The sequence below is a fragment of the Engystomops pustulosus genome, chromosome 4 (assembly GCF_040894005.1).
Source record: "Engystomops pustulosus chromosome 4, aEngPut4.maternal, whole genome shotgun sequence".
Classification (NCBI taxonomy): domain Eukaryota; kingdom Metazoa; phylum Chordata; class Amphibia; order Anura; family Leptodactylidae; genus Engystomops; species Engystomops pustulosus.
Window position 1 is genome coordinate 211,367,119 of NC_092414.1, and position 16,135 is coordinate 211,383,253.

General features: G+C 49.3%; 19 non-coding genes across 19 annotated transcripts; all 19 read left to right on the forward strand.

Annotated features, from left to right (window-relative positions):
* The first annotated feature begins 1,062 nt into the window (after positions 1–1,062).
* On the forward strand, positions 1,063–1,136 carry TRNAI-AAU (transfer RNA isoleucine (anticodon AAU)). The gene has a single exon. It is a non-coding gene; the product is annotated as a tRNA-Ile (tRNA).
* A 669-nt stretch (positions 1,137–1,805) lies between these two features.
* On the forward strand, positions 1,806–1,879 carry TRNAI-AAU (transfer RNA isoleucine (anticodon AAU)). Its single transcript has one exon. It is a non-coding gene; the product is annotated as a tRNA-Ile (tRNA).
* Positions 1,880–2,548: 669 nt separating this feature from the next.
* On the forward strand, positions 2,549–2,622 carry TRNAI-AAU (transfer RNA isoleucine (anticodon AAU)). The gene has a single exon. It is a non-coding gene; the product is annotated as a tRNA-Ile (tRNA).
* Positions 2,623–3,290: 668 nt separating this feature from the next.
* Positions 3,291–3,364, forward strand: TRNAI-AAU (transfer RNA isoleucine (anticodon AAU)). Its single transcript has one exon. It is a non-coding gene; the product is annotated as a tRNA-Ile (tRNA).
* A 669-nt stretch (positions 3,365–4,033) lies between these two features.
* Positions 4,034–4,107, forward strand: TRNAI-AAU (transfer RNA isoleucine (anticodon AAU)). Its single transcript has one exon. It is a non-coding gene; the product is annotated as a tRNA-Ile (tRNA).
* Positions 4,108–5,520: 1,413 nt separating this feature from the next.
* On the forward strand, positions 5,521–5,594 carry TRNAI-AAU (transfer RNA isoleucine (anticodon AAU)). The gene has a single exon. It is a non-coding gene; the product is annotated as a tRNA-Ile (tRNA).
* A 669-nt stretch (positions 5,595–6,263) lies between these two features.
* On the forward strand, positions 6,264–6,337 carry TRNAI-AAU (transfer RNA isoleucine (anticodon AAU)). The gene has a single exon. It is a non-coding gene; the product is annotated as a tRNA-Ile (tRNA).
* Positions 6,338–7,006: 669 nt separating this feature from the next.
* On the forward strand, positions 7,007–7,080 carry TRNAI-AAU (transfer RNA isoleucine (anticodon AAU)). Its single transcript has one exon. It is a non-coding gene; the product is annotated as a tRNA-Ile (tRNA).
* Positions 7,081–7,748: 668 nt separating this feature from the next.
* On the forward strand, positions 7,749–7,822 carry TRNAI-AAU (transfer RNA isoleucine (anticodon AAU)). Its single transcript has one exon. It is a non-coding gene; the product is annotated as a tRNA-Ile (tRNA).
* A 669-nt stretch (positions 7,823–8,491) lies between these two features.
* On the forward strand, positions 8,492–8,565 carry TRNAI-AAU (transfer RNA isoleucine (anticodon AAU)). The gene has a single exon. It is a non-coding gene; the product is annotated as a tRNA-Ile (tRNA).
* Positions 8,566–9,234: 669 nt separating this feature from the next.
* On the forward strand, positions 9,235–9,308 carry TRNAI-AAU (transfer RNA isoleucine (anticodon AAU)). Its single transcript has one exon. It is a non-coding gene; the product is annotated as a tRNA-Ile (tRNA).
* A 669-nt stretch (positions 9,309–9,977) lies between these two features.
* TRNAI-AAU (transfer RNA isoleucine (anticodon AAU)) lies at positions 9,978–10,051 on the forward strand. The gene has a single exon. It is a non-coding gene; the product is annotated as a tRNA-Ile (tRNA).
* A 669-nt stretch (positions 10,052–10,720) lies between these two features.
* Positions 10,721–10,794, forward strand: TRNAI-AAU (transfer RNA isoleucine (anticodon AAU)). The gene has a single exon. It is a non-coding gene; the product is annotated as a tRNA-Ile (tRNA).
* Positions 10,795–11,463: 669 nt separating this feature from the next.
* On the forward strand, positions 11,464–11,537 carry TRNAI-AAU (transfer RNA isoleucine (anticodon AAU)). Its single transcript has one exon. It is a non-coding gene; the product is annotated as a tRNA-Ile (tRNA).
* A 669-nt stretch (positions 11,538–12,206) lies between these two features.
* On the forward strand, positions 12,207–12,280 carry TRNAI-AAU (transfer RNA isoleucine (anticodon AAU)). Its single transcript has one exon. It is a non-coding gene; the product is annotated as a tRNA-Ile (tRNA).
* A 669-nt stretch (positions 12,281–12,949) lies between these two features.
* On the forward strand, positions 12,950–13,023 carry TRNAI-AAU (transfer RNA isoleucine (anticodon AAU)). Its single transcript has one exon. It is a non-coding gene; the product is annotated as a tRNA-Ile (tRNA).
* Positions 13,024–13,692: 669 nt separating this feature from the next.
* TRNAI-AAU (transfer RNA isoleucine (anticodon AAU)) lies at positions 13,693–13,766 on the forward strand. The gene has a single exon. It is a non-coding gene; the product is annotated as a tRNA-Ile (tRNA).
* Positions 13,767–14,434: 668 nt separating this feature from the next.
* Positions 14,435–14,508, forward strand: TRNAI-AAU (transfer RNA isoleucine (anticodon AAU)). Its single transcript has one exon. It is a non-coding gene; the product is annotated as a tRNA-Ile (tRNA).
* A 669-nt stretch (positions 14,509–15,177) lies between these two features.
* TRNAI-AAU (transfer RNA isoleucine (anticodon AAU)) lies at positions 15,178–15,251 on the forward strand. Its single transcript has one exon. It is a non-coding gene; the product is annotated as a tRNA-Ile (tRNA).
* Positions 15,252–16,135: the final 884 nt, after the last annotated feature.

The following is a 16,135-nucleotide window of genomic DNA, read 5'->3' on the forward strand; positions in this document are numbered from 1 at the left end:
CCAAAATACATGACCAGTGAGCTGAGTTGGTTAGAGCATTCTGCTAATCATGCCAAAGCCTCTGGTTCGAGTCCTGTAGTCACCTGGCTCTAATCTTCCCAAGTAGCTTAGAGTGCGATGCTAATTACATTAAGGTCGCAGCCTCAACCCCTGTGTGAGCCAGGCTCTTTTTTTCTGAAGACCCACTGCTATCTTTTGGACAGGTTGCACAGCCCTTTCTTTTCAATTGTGGGCAAACGGACCTTTAATCCCTTTTATTCGGTAGACATTCGGGCGGGTAGGGCCGGAAAGCATCAGAAGACCGAGCACATCACATATGGCCGGTTAGCTCAGTTGGTTAGAGCGTGGTGCTAATAACGCCAAGGTCGCGGGTTCGATCCCCGTACAGGCCAGTTCCTCCGCTTTTGGTGAGCATTAGTATGGAGGACTGTTAAGCCCTTCTACCGGGTACAAAGTCATACGGGATGGGCCAGAAAGCGTCAGATGAATGGCCACAGCCCACGGCCGGTCAGGGGCCAGAATCTTGAATTTTGGTGAGCTCTCTGTTATATAGTGGACAGGTTGCAAAACTCTTTCATTTCCGGCGAGCTCAGTTGGTTAGAGCATTATGCTAATAACGCCAAAGTCTCCAGTTCCATCTGTGTAGTTGCCTGGCTTTTCTCATCAGAATTAGGTCGGACCTGTCGGCCCTTTTATCCAGCTAGACAGTCATTTAAGAAGGCCCAGAAAGTGTTGTTAGATTTGCCAAAATACATGACCAGTGAGCTGAGTTGGTTAGAGCATTCTGCTAATCATGCCAAAGCCTCTGGTTCGAGCCCTGTAGTCACCTGGCTCTAATCTTCCCAGGTAGCTTAGAGTGCGATGCTAATTACATTAAGGTCGCAGCCTCAACCCCTGTGTGAGCCAGGCTCTTTTTTTCTGAAGACCCACTGCTATCTTTTGGACAGGTTGCACAGCCCTTTCTTTTCAATTGTGGGCACACGGACCTTTAATCCCTTTTATTCGGTAGACATTCGGGCGGGTAGGGCCGGAAAGCATCAGAAGACCGAGCACATCACATATGGCCGGTTAGCTCAGTTGGTTAGAGCGTGGTGCTAATAACGCCAAGGTCGCGGGTTCGATCCCCGTACGGGCCAGTTCCTCCGCTTTTGGTGAGCTTTAGTAGGAGGACTGTTAAGCCCTTCTACCGGGTACAAAGTCATACGGGATGGGCCAGAAAGCGTCAGATGAATGGCCACAGCCCACGGCCGGTCAGGGGCCAGATTCTTGAATTTTGGTGAGCTCTCTGTTATATAGTGGACAGGTTGCAAAACTCTTTCATTTCCGGCGAGATCAGTTGGTTAGAGCATTATGCTAATAATGCCAAAGTCTCCAGTTCCATCTGTGTAGTTGCCTGGCTTTTCTCATCAGAATTAGGTCGGACCTGTCGGCCCTTTTATCCAGCTAGACAGTCATTTAAGAAGGCCCAGAAAGTGTTGTTAGATTTGCCAAAATACATGACCAGTGAGCTGAGTTGGTTAGAGCATTCTGCTAATCATGCCAAAGCCTCTGGTTCGAGCCCTGTAGTCACCTGGCTCTAATCTTCCCAAGTAGCTTAGAGTGCGATGCTAATTACATTAAGGTCGCAGCCTCAACCCCTGTGTGAGCCAGGCTCTTTTTTTCTGAAGACCCACTGCTATCTTTTGGACAGGTTGCACAGCCCTTTCTTTTCAATTGTGGGCAAACGGACCTTTAATCCCTTTTATTCGGTAGACATTCGGGCGGGTAGGGCCGGAAAGCATCAGAAGACCGAGCACATCACATATGGCCGGTTAGCTCAGTTGGTTAGAGCGTGGTGCTAATAACGCCAAGGTCGCGGGTTCGATCCCCGTACGGGCCAGTTCCTCCGCTTTTGGTGAGCTTTAGTAGGAGGACTGTTAAGCCCTTCTACCGGGTACAAAGTCATACGGGATGGGCCAGAAAGCGTCAGATGAATGGCCACAGCCCACGGCCGGTCAGGGGCCAGATTCTTGAATTTTGGTGAGCTCTCTGTTATATAGTGGACAGGTTGCAAAACTCTTTCATTTCCGGCGAGCTCAGTTGGTTAGAGCATTATGCTAATAATGCCAAAGTCTCCAGTTCCATCTGTGTAGTTGCCTGGCTTTTCTCATCAGAATTAGGTCGGACCTGTCGGCCCTTTTATCCAGCTAGACAGTCATTTAAGAAGGCCCAGAAAGTGTTGTTAGATTTGCCAAAATACATGACCAGTGAGCTGAGTTGGTTAGAGCATTCTGCTAATCATGCCAAAGCCTCTGGTTCGAGCCCTGTAGTCACCTGGCTCTAATCTTCCCAGGTAGCTTAGAGTGCGATGCTAATTACATTAAGGTCGCAGCCTCAACCCCTGTGTGAGCCAGGCTCTTTTTTTCTGAAGACCCACTGCTATCTTTTGGACAGGTTGCACAGCCCTTTCTTTTCAATTGTGGGCACACGGACCTTTAATCCCTTTTATTCGGTAGACATTCGGACGGGTAGGGCCGGAAAGCATCAGAAGACCGAGCACATCACATATGGCCGGTTAGCTCAGTTGGTTAGAGCGTGGTGCTAATAACGCCAAGGTCGCGGGTTCGATCCCCGTACGGGCCAGTTCCTCCGCTTTTGGTGAGCTTTAGTAGGAGGACTGTTAAGCCCTTCTACCGGGTACAAAGTCATACGGGATGGGCCAGAAAGCGTCAGATGAATGGCCACAGCCCACGGCCGGTCAGGGGCCAGATTCTTGAATTTTGGTGAGCTCTCTGTTATATAGTGGACAGGTTGCAAAACTCTTTCATTTCCGGCGAGCTCAGTTGGTTAGAGCATTATGCTAATAATGCCAAAGTCTCCAGTTCCATCTGTGTAGTTGCCTGGCTTTTCTCATCAGAATTAGGTCGGACCTGTCGACCCTTTTATCCAGCTAGACAGTCATTTAAGAAGGCCCAGAAAGTGTTGTTAGATTTGCCAAAATACATGACCAGTGAGCTGAGTTGGTTAGAGCATTCTGCTAATCATGCCAAAGCCTCTGGTTCGAGCCCTGTAGTCACCTGGCTCTAATCTTCCCAAGTAGCTTAGAGTGCGATGCTAATTACATTAAGGTCGCAGCCTCAACCCCTGTGTGAGCCAGGCTCTTTTTTTCTGAAGACCCACTGCTATCTTTTGGACAGGTTGCACAGCCCTTTCTTTTCAATTGTGGGCAAACGGACCTTTAATCCCTTTTATTCGGTAGACATTCGGGCGGGTAGGGCCGGAAAGCATCAGAAGACCAACACATCACATATGGCCGGTTAGCTCAGTTGGTTAGAGCGTGGTGCTAATAACGCCAAGGTCGCGGGTTCGATCCCCGTACGGGCCAGTTCCTCCGCTTTTGGTGAGCTTTAGTAGGAGGACTGTTAAGCCCTTCTACCGGGTACAAAGTCATACGGGATGGGCCAGAAAGCGTCAGATGAATGGCCACAGCCCACGGCCGGTCAGGGGCCAGATTCTTGAATTTTGGTGAGCTCTCTGTTATATAGTGGACAGGTTGCAAAACTGTTTCATTTCCGGCGAGCTCAGTTGGTTAGAGCATTATGCTAATAACGCCAAAGTCTCCAGTTCCATCTGTGTAGTTGCCTGGCTTTTCTCATCAGAATTAGGTCGGACCTGTCGGCCCTTTTATCCAGCTAGACAGTCATTTAAGAAGGCCCAGAAAGTGTTGTTAGATTTGCCAAAATACATGACCAGTGAGCTGAGTTGGTTAGAGCATTCTGCTAATCATGCCAAAGCCTCTGGTTCGAGCCCTGTAGTCACCTGGCTCTAATCTTCCCAAGTAGCTTAGAGTGCGATGCTAATTACATTAAGGTCGCAGCCTCAACCCCTGTGTGAGCCAGGCTCTTTTTTTCTGAAGACCCACTGCTATCTTTTGGACAGGTTGCACAGCCCTTTCTTTTCAATTGTGGGCAAACGGACCTTTAATCCCTTTTATTCGGTAGACATTCGGGCGGGTAGGGCCGGAAAGCATCAGAAGACCGAGCACATCACATATGGCCGGTTAGCTCAGTTGGTTAGAGCGTGGTGCTAATAACGCCAAGGTCGCGGGTTCGATCCCCGTACGGGCCAGTTCCTCCGCTTTTGGTGAGCTTTAGTAGGAGGACTGTTAAGCCCTTCTACCGGGTACAAAGTCATACGGGATGGGCCAGAAAGCGTCAGATGAATGGCCACAGCCCACGGCCGGTCAGGGGCCAGATTCTTGAATTTTGGTGAGCTCTCTGTTATATAGTGGACAGGTTGCAAAACTCTTTCATTTCCGGCGAGCTCAGTTGGTTAGAGCATTATGCTAATAATGCCAAAGTCTCCAGTTCCATCTGTGTAGTTGCCTGGCTTTTCTCATCAGAATTAGGTCGGACCTGTCGGCCCTTTTATCCAGCTAGACAGTCATTTAAGAAGGCCCAGAAAGTGTTGTTAGATTTGCCAAAATACATGACCAGTGAGCTGAGTTGGTTAGAGCATTCTGCTAATCATGCCAAAGCCTCTGGTTCGAGTCCTGTAGTGACCTGGCTCTAATCTTCCCAAGTAGCTTAGAGTGCGATGCTAATTACATTAAGGTCGCAGCCTCAACCCCTGTGTGAGCCAGGCTCTTTTTTTCTGAAGACCCACTGCTATCTTTTGGACAGGTTGCACAGCCCTTTCTTTTCAATTGTGGGCAAACGGACCTTTAATCCCTTTTATTCGGTAGACATTCGGGCGGGTAGGGCCGGAAAGCATCAGAAGACCAAGCACATCACATATGGCCGGTTAGCTCAGTTGGTTAGAGCGTGGTGCTAATAACGCCAAGGTCGCGGGTTCGATCCCCGTACAGGCCAGTTCCTCCGCTTTTGGTGAGCATTAGTATGGAGGACTGTTAAGCCCTTCTACCGGGTACAAAGTCATACGGGATGGGCCAGAAAGCGTCAGATGAATGGCCACAGCCCACGGCCGGTCAGGGGCCAGAATCTTGAATTTTGGTGAGCTCTCTGTTATATAGTGGACAGGTTGCAAAACTCTTTCATTTCCGGCGAGCTCAGTTGGTTAGAGCATTATGCTAATAACGCCAAAGTCTCCAGTTCCATCTGTGTAGTTGCCTGGCTTTTCTCATCAGAATTAGGTCGGACCTGTCGGCCCTTTTATCCAGCTAGACAGTCATTTAAGAAGGCCCAGAAAGTGTTGTTAGATTTGCCAAAATACATGACCAGTGAGCTGAGTTGGTTAGAGCATTCTGCTAATCATGCCAAAGCCTCTGGTTCGAGCCCTGTAGTCACCTGGCTCTAATCTTCCCAGGTAGCTTAGAGTGCGATGCTAATTACATTAAGGTCGCAGCCTCAACCCCTGTGTGAGCCAGGCTCTTTTTTTCTGAAGACCCACTGCTATCTTTTGGACAGGTTGCACAGCCCTTTCTTTTCAATTGTGGGCACACGGACCTTTAATCCCTTTTATTCGGTAGACATTCGGGCGGGTAGGGCCGGAAAGCATCAGAAGACCGAGCACATCACATATGGCCGGTTAGCTCAGTTGGTTAGAGCGTGGTGCTAATAACGCCAAGGTCGCGGGTTCGATCCCCGTACGGGCCAGTTCCTCCGCTTTTGGTGAGCTTTAGTAGGAGGACTGTTAAGCCCTTCTACCGGGTACAAAGTCATACGGGATGGGCCAGAAAGCGTCAGATGAATGGCCACAGCCCACGGCCGGTCAGGGGCCAGATTCTTGAATTTTGGTGAGCTCTCTGTTATATAGTGGACAGGTTGCAAAACTCTTTCATTTCCGGCGAGCTCAGTTGGTTAGAGCATTATGCTAATAACGCCAAAGTCTCCAGTTCCATCTGTGTAGTTGCCTGGCTTTTCTCATCAGAATTAGGTCGGACCTGTCGGCCCTTTTATCCAGCTAGACAGTCATTTAAGAAGGCCCAGAAAGTGTTGTTAGATTTGCCAAAATACATGACCAGTGAGCTGAGTTGGTTAGAGCATTCTGCTAATCATGCCAAAGCCTCTGGTTCGAGCCCTGTAGTCACCTGGCTCTAATCTTCCCAAGTAGCTTAGAGTGCGATGCTAATTACATTAAGGTCGCAGCCTCAACCCCTGTGTGAGCCAGGCTCTTTTTTTCTGAAGACCCACTGCTATCTTTTGGACAGGTTGCACAGCCCTTTCTTTTCAATTGTGGGCAAACGGACCTTTAATCCCTTTTATTCGGTAGACATTCGGGCGGGTAGGGCCGGAAAGCATCAGAAGACCGAGCACATCACATATGGCCGGTTAGCTCAGTTGGTTAGAGCGTGGTGCTAATAACGCCAAGGTCGCGGGTTCGATCCCCGTACGGGCCAGTTCCTCCGCTTTTGGTGAGCTTTAGTAGGAGGACTGTTAAGCCCTTCTACCGGGTACAAAGTCATACGGGATGGGCCAGAAAGCGTCAGATGAATGGCCACAGCCCACGGCCGGTCAGGGGCCAGATTCTTGAATTTTGGTGAGCTCTCTGTTATATAGTGGACAGGTTGCAAAACTCTTTCATTTCCGGCGAGCTCAGTTGGTTAGAGCATTATGCTAATAATGCCAAAGTCTCCAGTTCCATCTGTGTAGTTGCCTGGCTTTTCTCATCAGAATTAGGTCGGACCTGTCGGCCCTTTTATCCAGCTAGACAGTCATTTAAGAAGGCCCAGAAAGTGTTGTTAGATTTGCCAAAATACATGACCAGTGAGCTGAGTTGGTTAGAGCATTCTGCTAATCATGCCAAAGCCTCTGGTTCGAGTCCTGTAGTCACCTGGCTCTAATCTTCCCAAGTAGCTTAGAGTGCGATGCTAATTACATTAAGGTCGCAGCCTCAACCCCTGTGTGAGCCAGGCTCTTTTTTTCTGAAGACCCACTGCTATCTTTTGGACAGGTTGCACAGCCCTTTCTTTTCAATTGTGGGCAAACGGACCTTTAATCCCTTTTATTCGGTAGACATTCGGGCGGGTAGGGCCGGAAAGCATCAGAAGACCGAGCACATCACATATGGCCGGTTAGCTCAGTTGGTTAGAGCGTGGTGCTAATAACGCCAAGGTCGCGGGTTCGATCCCCGTACGGGCCAGTTCCTCCGCTTTTGGTGAGCTTTAGTAGGAGGACTGTTAAGCCCTTCTACCGGGTACAAAGTCATACGGGATGGGCCAGAAAGCGTCAGATGAATGGCCACAGCCCACGGCCGGTCAGGGGCCAGATTCTTGAATTTTGGTGAGCTCTCTGTTATATAGTGGACAGGTTGCAAAACTCTTTCATTTCCGGCGAGCTCAGTTGGTTAGAGCATTATGCTAATAACGCCAAAGTCTCCAGTTCCATCTGTGTAGTTGCCTGGCTTTTCTCATCAGAATTAGGTCGGACCTGTCGGCCCTTTTATCCAGCTAGACAGTCATTTAAGAAGGCCCAGAAAGTGTTGTTAGATTTGCCAAAATACATGACCAGTGAGCTGAGTTGGTTAGAGCATTCTGCTAATCATGCCAAAGCCTCTGGTTCGAGCCCTGTAGTCACCTGGCTCTAATCTTCCCAAGTAGCTTAGAGTGCGATGCTAATTACATTAAGGTCGCAGCCTCAACCCCTGTGTGAGCCAGGCTCTTTTTTTCTGAAGACCCACTGCTATCTTTTGGACAGGTTGCACAGCCCTTTCTTTTCAATTGTGGGCAAACGGACCTTTAATCCCTTTTATTCGGTAGACATTCGGGCGGGTAGGGCCGGAAAGCATCAGAAGACCAACACATCACATATGGCCGGTTAGCTCAGTTGGTTAGAGCGTGGTGCTAATAACGCCAAGGTCGCGGGTTCGATCCCCGTACGGGCCAGTTCCTCCGCTTTTGGTGAGCTTTAGTAGGAGGACTGTTAAGCCCTTCTACCGGGTACAAAGTCATACGGGATGGGCCAGAAAGCGTCAGATGAATGGCCACAGCCCACGGCCGGTCAGGGGCCAGATTCTTGAATTTTGGTGAGCTCTCTGTTATATAGTGGACAGGTTGCAAAACTCTTTCATTTCCGGCGAGCTCAGTTGGTTAGAGCATTATGCTAATAACGCCAAAGTCTCCAGTTCCATCTGTGTAGTTGCCTGGCTTTTCTCATCAGAATTAGGTCGGACCTGTCGGCCCTTTTATCCAGCTAGACAGTCATTTAAGAAGGCCCAGAAAGTGTTGTTAGATTTGCCAAAATACATGACCAGTGAGCTGAGTTGGTTAGAGCATTCTGCTAATCATGCCAAAGCCTCTGGTTCGAGCCCTGTAGTCACCTGGCTCTAATCTTCCCAAGTAGCTTAGAGTGCGATGCTAATTACATTAAGGTCGCAGCCTCAACCCCTGTGTGAGCCAGGCTCTTTTTTTCTGAAGACCCACTGCTATCTTTTGGACAGGTTGCACAGCCCTTTCTTTTCAATTGTGGGCAAACGGACCTTTAATCCCTTTTATTCGGTAGACATTCGGGCGGGTAGGGCCGGAAAGCATCAGAAGACCGAGCACATCACATGTGGCCGGTTAGCTCAGTTGGTTAGAGCGTGGTGCTAATAACGCCAAGGTCGCGGGTTCGATCCCCGTACGGGCCAGTTCCTCCGCTTTTGGTGAGCTTTAGTAGGAGGACTGTTAAGCCCTTCTACCGGGTACAAAGTCATACGGGATGGGCCAGAAAGCGTCAGATGAATGGCCACAGCCCACGGCCGGTCAGGGGCCAGATTCTTGAATTTTGGTGAGCTCTCTGTTATATAGTGGACAGGTTGCAAAACTCTTTCATTTCCGGCGAGCTCAGTTGGTTAGAGCATTATGCTAATAATGCCAAAGTCTCCAGTTCCATCTGTGTAGTTGCCTGGCTTTTCTCATCAGAATTAGGTCGGACCTGTCGGCCCTTTTATCCAGCTAGACAGTCATTTAAGAAGGCCCAGAAAGTGTTGTTAGATTTGCCAAAATACATGACCAGTGAGCTGAGTTGGTTAGAGCATTCTGCTAATCATGCCAAAGCCTCTGGTTCGAGCCCTGTAGTCACCTGGCTCTAATCTTCGCAAGTAGCTTAGAGTGCGATGCTAATTACATTAAGGTCGCAGCCTCAACCCCTGTGTGAGCCAGGCTCTTTTTTTCTGAAGACCCACTGCTATCTTTTGGACAGGTTGCACAGCCCTTTCTTTTCAATTGTGGGCAAACGGACCTTTAATCCCTTTTATTCGGTAGACATTCGGGCGGGTAGGGCCGGAAAGCATCAGAAGACCGAGCACATCACATATGGCCGGTTAGCTCAGTTGGTTAGAGCGTGGTGCTAATAACGCCAAGGTCGCGGGTTCGATCCCCGTACGGGCCAGTTCCTCCGCTTTTGGTGAGCTTTAGTAGGAGGACTGTTAAGCCCTTCTACCGGGTACAAAGTCATACGGGATGGGCCAGAAAGCGTCAGATGAATGGCCACAGCCCACGGCCGGTCAGGGGCCAGATTCTTGAATTTTGGTGAGCTCTCTGTTATATAGTGGACAGGTTGCAAAACTCTTTCATTTCCGGCGAGCTCAGTTGGTTAGAGCATTATGCTAATAACGCCAAAGTCTCCAGTTCCATCTGTGTAGTTGCCTGGCTTTTCTCATCAGAATTAGGTCGGACCTGTCGGCCCTTTTATCCAGCTAGACAGTCATTTAAGAAGGCCCCGAAAGTGTTGTTAGATTTGCCAAAATACATGACCAGTGAGCTGAGTTGGTTAGAGCATTCTGCTAATCATGCCAAAGCCTCTGGTTCGAGCCCTGTAGTCACCTGGCTCTAATCTTCCCAAGTAGCTTAGAGTGCGATGCTAATTACATTAAGGTCGCAGCCTCAACCCCTGTGTGAGCCAGGCTCTTTTTTTCTGAAGACCCACTGCTATCTTTTGGACAGGTTGCACAGCCCTTTCTTTTCAATTGTGGGCAAACGGACCTTTAATCCCTTTTATTCGGTAGACATTCGGGCGGGTAGGGCCGGAAAGCATCAGAAGACCGAGCACATCACATATGGCCGGTTAGCTCAGTTGGTTAGAGCGTGGTGCTAATAACGCCAAGGTCGCGGGTTCGATCCCCGTACGGGCCAGTTCCTCCGCTTTTGGTGAGCTTTAGTAGGAGGACTGTTAAGCCCTTCTACCGGGTACAAAGTCATACGGGATGGGCCAGAAAGCGTCAGATGAATGGCCACAGCCCACGGCCGGTCAGGGGCCAGATTCTTGAATTTTGGTGAGCTCTCTGTTATATAGTGGACAGGTTGCAAAACTCTTTCATTTCCGGCGAGATCAGTTGGTTAGAGCATTATGCTAATAATGCCAAAGTCTCCAGTTCCATCTGTGTAGTTGCCTGGCTTTTCTCATCAGAATTAGGTCGGACCTGTCGGCCCTTTTATCCAGCTAGACAGTCATTTAAGAAGGCCCAGAAAGTGTTGTTAGATTTGCCAAAATACATGACCAGTGAGCTGAGTTGGTTAGAGCATTCTGCTAATCATGCCAAAGCCTCTGGTTCGAGCCCTGTAGTCACCTGGCTCTAATCTTCGCAAGTAGCTTAGAGTGCGATGCTAATTACATTAAGGTCGCAGCCTCAACCCCTGTGTGAGCCAGGCTCTTTTTTTCTGAAGACCCACTGCTATCTTTTGGACAGGTTGCACAGCCCTTTCTTTTCAATTGTGGGCAAACGGACCTTTAATCCCTTTTATTCGGTAGACATTCGGGCGGGTAGGGCCGGAAAGCATCAGAAGACCGAGCACATCACATATGGCCGGTTAGCTCAGTTGGTTAGAGCGTGGTGCTAATAACGCCAAGGTCGCGGGTTCGATCCCCGTACGGGCCAGTTCCTCCGCTTTTGGTGAGCTTTAGTAGGAGGACTGTTAAGCCCTTCTACCGGGTACAAAGTCATACGGGATGGGCCAGAAAGCGTCAGATGAATGGCCACAGCCCACGGCCGGTCAGGGGCCAGATTCTTGAATTTTGGTGAGCTCTCTGTTATATAGTGGACAGGTTGCAAAACTCTTTCATTTCCGGCGAGCTCAGTTGGTTAGAGCATTATGCTAATAACGCCAAAGTCTCCAGTTCCATCTGTGTAGTTGCCTGGCTTTTCTCATCAGAATTAGGTCGGACCTGTCGGCCCTTTTATCCAGCTAGACAGTCATTTAAGAAGGCCCCGAAAGTGTTGTTAGATTTGCCAAAATACATGACCAGTGAGCTGAGTTGGTTAGAGCATTCTGCTAATCATGCCAAAGCCTCTGGTTCGAGCCCTGTAGTCACCTGGCTCTAATCTTCCCAAGTAGCTTAGAGTGCGATGCTAATTACATTAAGGTCGCAGCCTCAACCCCTGTGTGAGCCAGGCTCTTTTTTTCTGAAGACCCACTGCTATCTTTTGGACAGGTTGCACAGCCCTTTCTTTTCAATTGTGGGCAAACGGACCTTTAATCCCTTTTATTCGGTAGACATTCGGGCGGGTAGGGCCGGAAAGCATCAGAAGACCGAGCACATCACATATGGCCGGTTAGCTCAGTTGGTTAGAGCGTGGTGCTAATAACGCCAAGGTCGCGGGTTCGATCCCCGTACGGGCCAGTTCCTCCGCTTTTGGTGAGCTTTAGTAGGAGGACTGTTAAGCCCTTCTACCGGGTACAAAGTCATACGGGATGGGCCAGAAAGCGTCAGATGAATGGCCACAGCCCACGGCCGGTCAGGGGCCAGATTCTTGAATTTTGGTGAGCTCTCTGTTATATAGTGGACAGGTTGCAAAACTCTTTCATTTCCGGCGAGCTCAGTTGGTTAGAGCATTATGCTAATAACGCCAAAGTCTCCAGTTCCATCTGTGTAGTTGCCTGGCTTTTCTCATCAGAATTAGGTCGGACCTGTCGGCCCTTTTATCCAGCTAGACAGTCATTTAAGAAGGCCCCGAAAGTGTTGTTAGATTTGCCAAAATACATGACCAGTGAGCTGAGTTGGTTAGAGCATTCTGCTAATCATGCCAAAGCCTCTGGTTCGAGCCCTGTAGTCACCTGGCTCTAATCTTCCCAAGTAGCTTAGAGTGCGATGCTAATTACATTAAGGTCGCAGCCTCAACCCCTGTGTGAGCCAGGCTCTTTTTTTCTGAAGACCCACTGCTATCTTTTGGACAGGTTGCACAGCCCTTTCTTTTCAATTGTGGGCAAACGGACCTTTAATCCCTTTTATTCGGTAGACATTCGGGCGGGTAGGGCCGGAAAGCATCAGAAGACCGAGCACATCACATATGGCCGGTTAGCTCAGTTGGTTAGAGCGTGGTGCTAATAACGCCAAGGTCGCGGGTTCGATCCCCGTACGGGCCAGTTCCTCCGCTTTTGGTGAGCTTTAGTAGGAGGACTGTTAAGCCCTTCTACCGGGTACAAAGTCATACGGGATGGGCCAGAAAGCGTCAGATGAATGGCCACAGCCCACGGCCGGTCAGGGGCCAGATTCTTGAATTTTGGTGAGCTCTCTGTTATATAGTGGACAGGTTGCAAAACTCTTTCATTTCCGGCGAGATCAGTTGGTTAGAGCATTATGCTAATAATGCCAAAGTCTCCAGTTCCATCTGTGTAGTTGCCTGGCTTTTCTCATCAGAATTAGGTCGGACCTGTCGGCCCTTTTATCCAGCTAGACAGTCATTTAAGAAGGCCCAGAAAGTGTTGTTAGATTTGCCAAAATACATGACCAGTGAGCTGAGTTGGTTAGAGCATTCTGCTAATCATGCCAAAGCCTCTGGTTCGAGCCCTGTAGTCACCTGGCTCTAATCTTCCCAAGTAGCTTAGAGTGCGATGCTAATTACATTAAGGTCGCAGCCTCAACCCCTGTGTGAGCCAGGCTCTTTTTTTCTGAAGACCCACTGCTATCTTTTGGACAGGTTGCACAGCCCTTTCTTTTCAATTGTGGGCAAACGGACCTTTAATCCCTTTTATTCGGTAGACATTCGGGCGGGTAGGGCCGGAAAGCATCAGAAGACCAAGCACATCACATATGGCCGGTTAGCTCAGTTGGTTAGAGCGTGGTGCTAATAACGCCAAGGTCGCGGGTTCGATCCCCGTACGGGCCAGTTCCTCCGCTTTTGGTGAGCTTTAGTAGGAGGACTGTTAAGCCCTTCTACCGGGTACAAAGTCATACGGGATGGGCCAGAAAGCGTCAGATGAATGGCCACAGCCCACGGCCGGTCAGGGGCCAGATTCTTGAATTTTGGTGAGCTCTCTGTTATATAGTGGACAGGTTGCAAAACTCTTTCATTTCCGGCGAGCTCAGTTGGTTAGAGCATTATGCTAATAATGCCAAAGTCTCCAGTTCCATCTGTGTAGTTGCCTGGCTTTTCTCATCAGAATTAGGTCGGACCTGTCGGCCCTTTTATCCAGCTAGACAGTCATTTAAGAAGGCCCAGAAAGTGTTGTTAGATTTGCCAAAATACATGACCAGTGAGCTGAGTTGGTTAGAGCATTCTGCTAATCATGCCAAAGCCTCTGGTTCGAGCCCTGTAGTCACCTGGCTCTAATCTTCCCAGGTAGCTTAGAGTGCGATGCTAATTACATTAAGGTCGCAGCCTCAACCCCTGTGTGAGCCAGGCTCTTTTTTTCTGAAGACCCACTGCTATCTTTTGGACAGGTTGCACAGCCCTTTCTTTTCAATTGTGGGCACACGGACCTTTAATCCCTTTTATTCGGTAGACATTCGGGCGGGTAGGGCCGGAAAGCATCAGAAGACCGAGCACATCACATATGGCCGGTTAGCTCAGTTGGTTAGAGCGTGGTGCTAATAACGCCAAGGTCGCGGGTTCGATCCCCGTACGGGCCAGTTCCTCCGCTTTTGGTGAGCTTTAGTAGGAGGACTGTTAAGCCCTTCTACCGGGTACAAAGTCATACGGGATGGGCCAGAAAGCGTCAGATGAATGGCCACAGCCCACGGCCGGTCAGGGGCCAGATTCTTGAATTTTGGTGAGCTCTCTGTTATATAGTGGACAGGTTGCAAAACTCTTTCATTTCCGGCGAGCTCAGTTGGTTAGAGCATTATGCTAATAATGCCAAAGTCTCCAGTTCCATCTGTGTAGTTGCCTGGCTTTTCTCATCAGAATTAGGTCGGACCTGTCGACCCTTTTATCCAGCTAGACAGTCATTTAAGAAGGCCCAGAAAGTGTTGTTAGATTTGCCAAAATACATGACCAGTGAGCTGAGTTGGTTAGAGCATTCTGCTAATCATGCCAAAGCCTCTGGTTCGAGCCCTGTAGTCACCTGGCTCTAATCTTCCCAAGTAGCTTAGAGTGCGATGCTAATTACATTAAGGTCGCAGCCTCAACCCCTGTGTGAGCCAGGCTCTTTTTTTCTGAAGACCCACTGCTATCTTTTGGACAGGTTGCACAGCCCTTTCTTTTCAATTGTGGGCAAACGGACCTTTAATCCCTTTTATTCGGTAGACATTCGGGCGGGTAGGGCCGGAAAGCATCAGAAGACCAACACATCACATATGGCCGGTTAGCTCAGTTGGTTAGAGCGTGGTGCTAATAACGCCAAGGTCGCGGGTTCGATCCCCGTACGGGCCAGTTCCTCCGCTTTTGGTGAGCTTTAGTAGGAGGACTGTTAAGCCCTTCTACCGGGTACAAAGTCATACGGGATGGGCCAGAAAGCGTCAGATGAATGGCCACAGCCCACGGCCGGTCAGGGGCCAGATTCTTGAATTTTGGTGAGCTCTCTGTTATATAGTGGACAGGTTGCAAAACTCTTTCATTTCCGGCGAGCTCAGTTGGTTAGAGCATTATGCTAATAACGCCAAAGTCTCCAGTTCCATCTGTGTAGTTGCCTGGCTTTTCTCATCAGAATTAGGTCGGACCTGTCGGCCCTTTTATCCAGCTAGACAGTCATTTAAGAAGGCCCAGAAAGTGTTGTTAGATTTGCCAAAATACATGACCAGTGAGCTGAGTTGGTTAGAGCATTCTGCTAATCATGCCAAAGCCTCTGGTTCGAGCCCTGTAGTCACCTGGCTCTAATCTTCCCAAGTAGCTTAGAGTGCGATGCTAATTACATTAAGGTCGCAGCCTCAACCCCTGTGTGAGCCAGGCTCTTTTTTTCTGAAGACCCACTGCTATCTTTTGGACAGGTTGCACAGCCCTTTCTTTTCAATTGTGGGCAAACGGACCTTTAATCCCTTTTATTCGGTAGACATTCGGGCGGGTAGGGCCGGAAAGCATCAGAAGACCGAGCACATCACATATGGCCGGTTAGCTCAGTTGGTTAGAGCGTGGTGCTAATAACGCCAAGGTCGCGGGTTCGATCCCCGTACGGGCCAGTTCCTCCGCTTTTGGTGAGCTTTAGTAGGAGGACTGTTAAGCCCTTCTACCGGGTACAAAGTCATACGGGATGGGCCAGAAAGCGTCAGATGAATGGCCACAGCCCACGGCCGGTCAGGGGCCAGATTCTTGAATTTTGGTGAGCTCTCTGTTATATAGTGGACAGGTTGCAAAACTCTTTCATTTCCGGCGAGCTCAGTTGGTTAGAGCATTATGCTAATAATGCCAAAGTCTCCAGTTCCATCTGTGTAGTTGCCTGGCTTTTCTCATCAGAATTAGGTCGGACCTGTCGGCCCTTTTATCCAGCTAGACAGTCATTTAAGAAGGCCCAGAAAGTGTTGTTAGATTTGCCAAAATACATGACCAGTGAGCTGAGTTGGTTAGAGCATTCTGCTAATCATGCCAAAGCCTCTGGTTCGAGTCCTGTAGTCACCTGGCTCTAATCTTCCCAAGTAGCTTAGAGTGCGATGCTAATTACATTAAGGTCGCAGCCTCAACCCCTGTGTGAGCCAGGCTCTTTTTTTCTGAAGACCCACTGCTATCTTTTGGACAGGTTGCACAGCCCTTTCTTTTCAATTGTGGGCAAACGGACCTTTAATCCCTTTTATTCGGTAGACATTCGGGCGGGTAGGGCCGGAAAGCATCAGAAGACCGAGCACATCACATATGGCCGGTTAGCTCAGTTGGTTAGAGCGTGGTGCTAATAACGCCAAGGTCGCGGGTTCGATCCCCGTACAGGCCAGTTCCTCCGCTTTTGGTGAGCATTAGTATGGAGGACTGTTAAGCCCTTCTACCGGGTACAAAGTCATACGGGATGGGCCAGAAAGCGTCAGATGAATGGCCACAGCCCACGGCCGGTCAGGGGCCAGAATCTTGAATTTTG